Below are 9,939 nucleotides of genomic sequence, written 5' to 3'. Positions count from 1 at the left end.
GTAATCTCCCGGAGAGCAAACTGAGATTTACAGCCTGTTATTAGGCTGTTACTCAACCTGTTGTGCAACAGCTCAATTTAAAAAAAAACTGAATGTGATTAATAGCCCGCTAATAAGGGGGAAATCTCTCCTATTTAATTCAAACAGCCTCTGCCCGGGCACTCCAGGAAGGTATGGGCTCTCAGCCCAGGTTCCCAGGCTGGCTGCTGGGCTCCTGCTGGGGACCCCCCAATGCCACAGGGCATGGGTGCTGGATAGGGGCCCTGGGCAGCAGCGGGTGCTGTTCCCCCCATCAGGTCTGGGCTCTGGGGTCCCAAAGGCTTCGGGATGACATCGCTGCCTCCTCCCAGTGCTGGCTCCACACAAAAGGGGGGTCCTGGCTGGTCCCTGGCTGTCCCCTGTGGTCACCATCTGGAAGAGGTGGAAACTCTGAGTCAGCTGCGGTTCTTATCCAAGCATCTCACCTTTTGTTTGGCCGTGACTCGTACCTGACTCACTTTGACCCCACAGCTTCCTGCCCTCCCGCCTTTCACTGCCCATGGTCCGGAGGGTGCCTCTGCCCCCAGACATCCCTGCCCCAGCTACAGCTTTACCTCTTGGCTCTCACCCCCTTTTCCAGGCATCCAAACCAGCCCTGCCTGTAAACACCTCCCTGGCCCTGAGACCACCGCACTGGGAGTGTTCCCTGGCTCCTGAACCCCTCTGCCCCTGGGTCTTTGCTTTTCCAAGTTGTCCTTTGGTAGGATGGGGACAAGCAGGCAGGTGTCACGTGGTTTGTTCCCTCAAACCAAATCTCTGGACACTATTTTCATCCCACCTGGACCCCAAGGACATGTCCCTGGTCCAGGAGGGGGTCGTCAGCACAGTCATAGGTGGAAGAGAAGATGCCAACAACCCCCTTGTGTTTTACAGCCTGGATTTGGCCCCTGCCACTCATTCTGTCGATGCCCTCACTCTGCTGGCTTTGACCTGGTGACTGAGCACTGCGGTTAATTGGATTGCAGCCGGCTCCGAGTCCTGCCCACGCTCCTGGGATGCTCCAGGAAAGCCACCAGCTGGGACCCACCTCTCTGCAGCCTTTCCCTCTCCCTGTGGCATTAAATCACTTGGCCACTTCCCCTCGGGCACATGCTGGCCCTGCCCAGGGGGACTTGTGAGCTCTGCCCTGGGTGGAGAGCATGGGTGCCCAGGAGCTGCTGCCATCTGCTCCTGCAGGGTCTTCTCCATCCCCAGTTGAAGGCAGCATCACCTGCAAATGCCACTGCTCCAGGTCTTGCCAGCAATAGCTGGTCTCCAGGGCCATCCTCTGCCTGTCCCAGGGTGGTTGGAGGCACCTAGGAGTGGAGAAGCAGCTCATGCCACCTCCAGATGACACCTTGGGAGGACTGGGAGGTCCTTGGGCAGCTTCTTCCAGCAGCATGAGGTCTGTTTGGGAGCAAACACACCAGGGGTGGGCTGGGGCTGGGCTGGGCTGGGCTGGGGGCCCTGGAGGGCAGTGGAGGCAGAGACAGCATCCATGGGCACCGGGGCAGTGGCATGTCACAGTGGGAAACACAAGCCTGGAGCTGGGATCCTGATTTCCCATGCCCCACCACCCTGCAAGCTCAGACAGCTTTTCTTCACACTGCCCAGCCGATGGTGATCACCAGTGGGGCTGCCACCTGCCACCAGCACCGGCTGCGGCAGGCAGGGGCTGCCCCATGGTCCCTGGGCTCCCAAAAGCATCCCGGCCAGCTGCTGCTGCCAGCCGGGCAGGCGGCTGACCGTGCCAGCCTGCCGCATGGTTGCTCAATGCTACAGAGGAGGGTGAGCTGAACCCATCCTGGCGACCCACGCACTTAATTAGGGCCTTCGCGGTGCCTCGTCAGCAGGGTGCACTCGCTGCCCCGGCCGAGCATCGCTGTGCGCGGCACGGTGCACGCGGCGCTGGAGCCCGGCTGCGCTGGCAGGCCTGGCCCTGCCTGCATCTCACGTGGCGTGGTGGCCGGGCTGCATTTTCCACATTCCTTCCGGCTCTGAGTCACCGCACCTCCGCTGCCAAAACCTTTACCCGCGCCTGGCTGTGCTGGCAGCTTGTGCCGGCTCCAGCGGCTGCGCATGGCTCTGTGCACCCTCCGTGGTGCCCTCCCCTGCCCCGGGGCTGGGTTTTCCACCCTGGACCCTCGCAGCGCAGGGCAAATGCTCCTGTCCTGCCCTGGGAAAGCTTCAGTGCTGGGAGTCCTGCACCCCACGGGGAGATGAGGAGCTCCCACCCTTGTCCTCTTTGCCCCAAACAGCCTGGGGAAGGGGTTTGCATCCTCTGCCACTGCTTCGGGCCCCAGCGCCCTGGCTCTGGGCGCTGCACATGGCCTCGCTAACCTCCTGCTGCCTCCTGCACTGGCTCACCGCGCCTGACTCTTTCGAAGAGCGTAGCAGTGCTGCCAGCAACCTCACCCTGCCAGCAGCCAGCCCGCCCCGGCCCCGGTCCTGGCCCTTGCTCAGGGCCACCTGCGCTGCCCCACGTCCCCATCCGGGCATGCCGGCAGTGTCACCCCTCAGCACCACAGATGATCAGTGCTTGCAAAAGTAGCTGCAACCAAGGACTTGGGCACGTGGGAAACACTTGGCTGGTGGTGCTGAGTGCCGATGAGGCTGCAGGGATGGGGTGCAGAGGGAGGCGTGCATCGGGCTCCCCCCTACATCCCCCCTGGCAGCCCCTTGGGATGGCTCACTGTTGGCAAGGAGTGCACGTGCCTCTCCCACCACCTGCCCATCCCTCCCGGCATGGCACTCCCCAAATCCACTTCGAGGCCCAGCAAAGCCGTGCCAGGGATGCCGAGACCTGGCCCCATGCCGCGTGAAGGTCTGAGCCCCTCGGCACGGCAACAGCTCCCGCCCCAGCTGCCCTCCCGCAGGACCGTGGGCTCACACCAGTGCCAGCATGTACAGTGGCTTTGCAGAGCCACAGCCAAGCCGAGGGCAGCATGGCTGCTTGGGTGGAGGCCACGTGGGTGGAGGACGAGTCTGGGTGACCGACACGCCACGCACCTCACCAGCTCCACACTGGGATGACCCCAGGGGGAGCAGCCGGGTGGGGGATCGGTGTGCGTGTGGGACGTATAGAAGTGTGGGGAAGTGTAGCAGCTGTGTGTGTGTGGTCTGGGGGTGTCCATGGAGGTGTGCCAGATGTCTATGTCCCCATGTGGCGTGCAGGCACATGCGAGCCCGAAGTGAGTTGTGGGGCAGGGGGAGGAGTGGGGTGAAGGGAGTTGGGTGAGTGGGCACACAGGGGGTTTGCGTGCATGAGGGGTGTGCACATGGGTGGGGGGGGATACATGGTGTGAGGTCCAGGTGGGGTATGCATGGATGTGGTGGGTGTGCATGGTGTGTACGTGATGTATGCATGTATGTAGGGCACATATATACATGTGTAGGGGGTGCACGCATGTGAGGGATGCACATGGATTCAGATGGGGGCATTTGAGGGTGCATATGTATATGGGGGACACTAATGTATGCACAACATGTTTGAGGGGTGTGTGTGGGGGGAGGCCTGTGCATGCATGTAGGACATATGTGCAGGCATGTCCACAGTGCCTGGGGGGGACAGTGTAGAGGGGGGTGCAGGGAGCATGCATTCGGGTGATGTGTGTGTGTATGCAGGGGTGTGCACCGCAAGGTGCATGCAGTGTCAGGGCACGTGTCCGTCCACCTGTGCTACATGTATACATGTGCAAGTGTTCCCGGTAGCAGTTCCTGGTGTGCAGCGGTGTGTTGGTGAGCACCGCTGGCTCACTTGGCAGCGGGTTGGCAAGCTCTTGTCCAAGCAGGTAGATGGGGATCAGCCCCAAGCCCTTCCTGGTGCCTCTCCCCGGAGCAGTGGCTCCAAGCCGTGACACAGGGGCCAGGCTGTCTCTTTCCTGCTGTTTCCCAGCCTGTCAGGCCAGTCATGTCAGGTCTTGCCACGATTTCCCGGATGGCTGCTTGGCACCTACCTCTTCCCTGTCCGGATGGGCAAGTTCCTGGAGCACCAAGCTAGGACAGCGCATCACCCTGGCCCCTACCCTGCCTCCCCAGCTCCATGCTCTAGCTCCGGCATCCTGCCCTGGTGCTGGCCGGCTCCCCGTGGTGCTGTGGCTGCCGTGCCTGGGTGATGCTGGGCGGGTGGTTGAGGGTGCCAGGCTGCGAGCGCTGGCTGCAGGCAGGCACTGAGTCACACTGGAGCCAGAAGGTGTGGGGAGAAACCTGCCACCTCTCTGCTGGGCGGTTGGGGCGGCCGGACTGGCTGGGCGAGTCAGGCCTGGGTGGGCAGCGCGGGCGCCTTTCGTTTGCCACTGCGGCTTGAGGACGTGCTGGGAGGATCGGTGCTGGTGGGGACGGGCACCTCCCTGTGCCAGAGCCCGGGGAGAGGTGCCCACCGGGGCTGGGCAGGAGGGCAGGGGCTGCACCGGGCTGGGAGCTGGGCAGGCAGAGCTGGGCTGGGATGGCTCCGGTGAGCTGGGCTCTCCCTCCCACTGCGCAGGATGGTACCAGCCACATGGGGATGCTCGGCCTTGGGGAGAGGCTGGACCTTCGGCCATACTCATGCTGCCCGTGGAAAACCCCTTCCCTGCCCAGAGCCGCCCGCAGTTCCATGCCGGGGATGAGGACGTGGTTTTGAGCAGAGGGTGTAGTTGTGGCCGCAGGCGGGCGCGTGGGAGCCTCTTGCCGTGCCGAGCCCTGCTGTGCCGAGCCCTGCCGTGCCTCGCTGTCCCCGCAGCCTGCCTGGGGCAACTCAGGCCGTGCCACCACTCCTGCCCCGGCAGCAGGACAGCTCACATGCCCGCTTCCTCACCCCTCCTTCTCCACGTGGGGAAATCAAGGCAGAGAGCATGGCAGAAGAGATGTGCTGGGTTAAGCCCCAGAGAAGCTGTGGGCACTGAGCCAGCAGCCCTGCCCAGCCCCATGCAGTCCCACAGAACATCCTTCGGGGAGAGCTGAAGCGTGGGACTCAGGTACCGTGGCACAGCCAGACCCATTTCAGTGTCCCCAGCAGCCAGGGGACTGTCCTGGGGACATCCGCCTCCAGGCCATGCGAGGCTGTGCCTCCGTGCCCCCCGGCCATGTTGGGCAGGACGCGGGCTCTTGGCTGGAGCAGGGAAGGTGCAGGTCCCCAGGCACCCCAGCCTGCTCTGTTTATTTGCACAACTGGTGATTAGCATTGCTGCTGGGGTCTCTAATTACCCACGGCTCTCCCTGCCTGGAGCAGGGGCTGCCTGGGGAGCACAGGGGTAGTCAGGGTCACGCTGGAGCAATCCCCCAGCAGGGAGACAGAGGGACCCCCGGGCTAGAAGTTCCTCCTGGTACCCTTGCCACACCCAGGGGCTGCATCCCCACCGGAGGGACGGAAGGGCTCCCTTCATCCCAAGCCTTTCCAGGAGCCCCTCACAGCCACTGCACATGGTGCTGGGTGCCAGGGCAGGAGGTAAGTGAAGGAAGAACCGCTGCCACAGCCCACGGGATGGAGGATGAGTCAGGGTCTCCCTCCTGAGCAAGCAAGGCTGGATCCTGGCTGCCGGAGGAGCTATAGAGCTCCATGGTGCCCAGAGGCTGGGCCCTTGAGCTCTGCTCTCCATCCCTAATGATGTCCCTCCCATCCCTGCCATTGACATCTGGTTAATGAGCCCTGTAGCTCCTGCCTGGAAGGTGCTGGGAACCTTATCCTGCTGCTGCTGTAACCCTTCCCTGCCCAGGCTCCCGCAGCCTGTCCTGCACCCTCTCCTTGCCAGCACCCAGAGGGTGAGGATGCACCAGCCATAGGGACCCTGACTTTGGGGGCACTGATGAGTCCAGACGCCCCGGCAGAACCAGAATGTGCCCAGCTTGTGTGGTCCCATCCACCCCCACAAGTGTCCCGGGGAGTGGGTTGGGGGACAGCTATGTTGGGGAGACACAAAGGTCCCCATATTCCCCACAGGGCAGCAGGGTGGGAGTGCAGGGATGGGGCGGTGGCAGGGGCCAGGCTGCACCCCCAGTGGCCATTTGGGGGGCAGCTCTGCCCACCATAGCCGGTGGTGATTGCATGGCAAGGCCAGGGCCTGCTGTGGTGTAAGGCAGCAAGCGCATTGCCCCAGATGGGACAGCAGTGATTTGCATCACTGGAGGGACCTACTCCTGGGCACAAGGGGATGGCAGAGCCTGGAACATCTGCACACACATGTGCACGGAGCTGTACATGCCTGGCACACACAGGGATGTGCAGAGCATGGGCTGATCCCCTGCAGCAGCGAGTGGGCAGCATCTGCAACCCCTGCCCCGGCTCCAGCGTTGGCAGATTACAGCAGTGTCTAGGGCAGGGGTGCTGGACATAAGGGCCCCAGCAAGCCCACAGTGTCCCTGTTGTCCCCCACGTTGTCCTGCTGGAACCCTCACCCCATGAGCAATGCTCGCCTGGGGCCAGGACAGGTAGAGCAGGATCCCTGCCCCAACCTGTCATTTCAGCTCTAATTGGATCCCCTGCTGCTCCCCTTCATCAGGGCTGAATGAGGGGCTGGCTAATGAGGGGAGTGTGATTAGCGGGGCAGGGGGCTGGCTCTGGGCACAGGGAGGCTTCCCTGGGCCAGGTAATGACAGGCTTTTGTCCCCTCTGCTCCTGTCCCCGACAGAGGCAGGTGGATGAGGATGCCCCGGGCAAAGAGTGGGTACTGAAGGGCTGAACTCAGCAAGTCCCAGCCATTCCCACCCCCCTGCAGTGTCATGCTGAAGGGATGCCTTCTCTGCCCCAGCCTGGCCTGGGACCCAGGAGTCCTGGCTCCAGCTTGGCTGCCAAGCCCCAGTGTGTCGGCAGCAGGGGACATCCCAGCACTGTTACCCCCAGGCCTAGAGATCCTGCTCACAGCTGGGAAACTGTCTTGGGACACCACATTTCTGGTGGGCAGGGTGTACCCAGGATGGGACAGATGCCTGGACAGCAGGCTCCAGCCTGCATCAGTCCTGGACCAGAGCAGCATGGGGTGCAGAGACACACAGAGGCAGTTGCCCGCCACGCTGCTCACCCATGCAGGGGTCAGCATGGGGGCACACATCAGCCAGCACCACTGGGGACACGTATTCAAGCCCATGGCTGCTGGGACCCAGGGACAGGGTCTGGTTCTGCATGGGCTGAGCTGGATGCTGTACCTGGGAGCATCCAGGGCAGAGCAGGGAAAGGTGTGGGTCCCCACTTTAGGCAAGCTCACACGGCCAGTGCCTGGACACGCTTCAGTCCTGCCGGGGTCCTGCACTCTGTGAGGCTGCAAGGACATGGGGAACCCAGGCTGGACATGGTGGACATGGCAGGACCCTGTGGTGGGACCATGCTGCACCCGGCACAGCGGGCAGGCACCGTGCCTGCAGCCTGGCAAGCAGGCGGGTGGACAGGTAGATGGATCGCGTGCGACGGGCTGGGGATAATTCACTGCTCCCTGGAGAGAAATCTTCCACCTGGAAAGGAATCTGCCTCCCTCCGCCCTCAGCCCAGGAGGCTGCAGGGCCCGGAGGGGCAGGGAGGGGTGTGCAGGTGGGCTGCTGTGCCGTGAGCCTGTGCAGGCAGAGCAGGCAGAGCAGGCAGCCCCCCTTGCGGGGGCAGGGCACTCTCAGTGCCGCTGTACCCGAGCAGGACCCCTCCGCCCCACGGATGCGAGTCTGGATGCACTGGTGGGATGCTGGGGAGGAAGCTGGGATCGGTGCCAGCTGCTCGCCCACCCTGCACCTGCACATGCACAACCACCATGGCCAACACAGTCCCTATGCTGGGGGCACGTGCTGGGGTGAGCTGGAGGGCTCCTCCTGATCCTGACAGCCACCAGCCACCAACAGCCCTGCAGCTCCTGTCCCTGCATGTGGGTGGGAAGGTGATTCTGGCGGGGTGCAGAGAGATGCCCCGGCAAGGTGCAGTACATGCACAGCTGTGGGAAAAGGCTGTGCCAGGCAGTGCCGAGAGGATTGGGAGCTGGAGCAGCTCGAGGGCTCATGGGAATGGTATAGCCTGCGTGCCCCAGCCCATCACCACTGCATTAGGGAAGCCAGCTGTGTGGCAGGCCCTGGCATGAAGAAGCGTCTTTGCTGAACACCTCTCTTGTCTTAGCATCTCCCAAGCGATGCAGTGTGTTCCCCTGCAGGTGTCCCAGCCCTGGGGCTCCTGAGTGTGCACTGACACATGTGTGCTTGTACACGTATGTATGAGCATGAGCATATCGGCTGTGCACGTGACACATCTTCAGTTCAGGCTAATTAGGTAGTGAGCTAATCAGCAAGGAACCTTCCCTTGTTGACTTTCTGGGGACAGGAAAGAAGACAAGTGAAGATCAGTGAGGATCAGTGGGGACACAGGTCCCAGCACCCCTCCCAGCTACTCCTGAGCCACAAGCAGCCTCACGCCAGGGTCAGGGATAGATATCCCCTGGGGGGCCTTCCCCATCTTCAGCCAGGTATCCCCATCCCTGTCCCCTCCATCCCCAGCTCCCAGCTTTCCTTGGGAACAGGCTGAGTTCCTGAGGACAATCGGCTGGTGATGATGCTGGAGCAGACTGCCGGGCTGGGGGACATTGATGCTGAGCCTGGTCCCATGCAGCTCAGTGGCCTCAGCTCCCTGGGGTGGATGGACACACCAGGGGACGCAGGGACACCCCACTGAGCCAAGGGCATGCATGGCCATGCCAGGCAGCCTGCCTGCAGTGGGCAGGACTGCGGTGGCGTGTGTGTTCCTCTTCCCAGCGCGGCTGCCCTCCCCTGGCAGTCCCTGTGTCGCCCCGCCATTCTGCCCCACACAAACATTCCCTCACTCCCAGCCACAGTAAATATTGTTGCAGGGCAAACAGTGAATCAACCCCCTTTGTTCGAGTGCTGCTGGCAGTCCTGGCTTGTTCGACTGCTGTTTAATGACCCTCCAGTTGTGTACCCTAGAGCTACTCATTAACCCCAGGCTGCAGATGGTGAAGAGGACGGATCCGAGCCAGCCAGGAACAGTTTGCCAGTGCTGGGGACTGGCTCCAGACAAATTCTGGTGACCTTTTACCAGGTGCCGACGTGCCAGAGGTTTCCCCTCACACCTATGCAAGGTGCGGCAAACCTGCTGTCAGCCCAGCATGCCCACAGCCCCATGGCCACCCCACAGCACGGCATGGCACAGCACAGTGGGGCTTTGCTCAAGACAGCATCCCCCTCAGAGCATCCCCCCTCAGCTCAGCCCATGCTCCTGGGACAGCCACGAGTCACGGGGGAGCTGCTGGCTCTTGCAGAGGGATGCTCGAGCACCCGTGTGCGGCAGGAGGATTGAAGAGGCCCCACAATGGCAGCCGTGAGGTGGAGGGCTGTGCAGCGTGGCTCTGGCAGGTCAGTTGGGACCAGGTAGAAGTGAGCAGTGGGAGAACCTGAGAAGTGCAGGGTGTGGGGCAGGGGCTGGAAATGGGCAGTCCAGGAAGGACTGGGAAGAACTGGCCAAAAGCCTGGCCCAGAGTACAGAGATAGGGGCAGGTGGGGGCACACAGCTGCTGCTCTGGCCTTGATGCCATCCCATGGGCTGCAGAGAGGCTGCACATCCTACAGAAAGCCCTCATTCCCAGGGGGTACCCACAGGGCCCCAGAGCTCCCCCTTGGTGAGGCTGGGAGGGGGCAAATGCACCCGGGTGTGCACAGGCTGGTGCCAGCGTGAGGTGTCCGCAGCAGCGGTGCTGGGACACTCGGGGTGGGCAGGCAGGGGCAGGGCTGGGGGAGCCCGTGGGCACTGGGCCCACGGGAGCCTCTTGCCAGTGCCGTGGGGCCGCTCCTGCCCCTCTGCCTGGTTCTCGCCTCCCATTCACTGCCCCTGGCTCTGCCCCAGCACCTCCTGCTCCACCCCACATTGTAGTCTGGCTCCTCCCCCTATTGTGGTCCTGGCCCCACCCCTCATTGTAGCTCTGGCCCTGCCCCACGGTTCCCCCATGGTGGCCTGTCCCCAAGGGG

Source organism: Grus americana, chromosome 8 (genome assembly GCF_028858705.1).
Source record: "Grus americana isolate bGruAme1 chromosome 8, bGruAme1.mat, whole genome shotgun sequence".
NCBI classification, from domain to species: Eukaryota; Metazoa; Chordata; class Aves; order Gruiformes; family Gruidae; genus Grus; species Grus americana.
The sequence above is the reverse complement of the archived record's forward strand: the minus strand, read 5'-3'. Positions refer to the sequence as shown.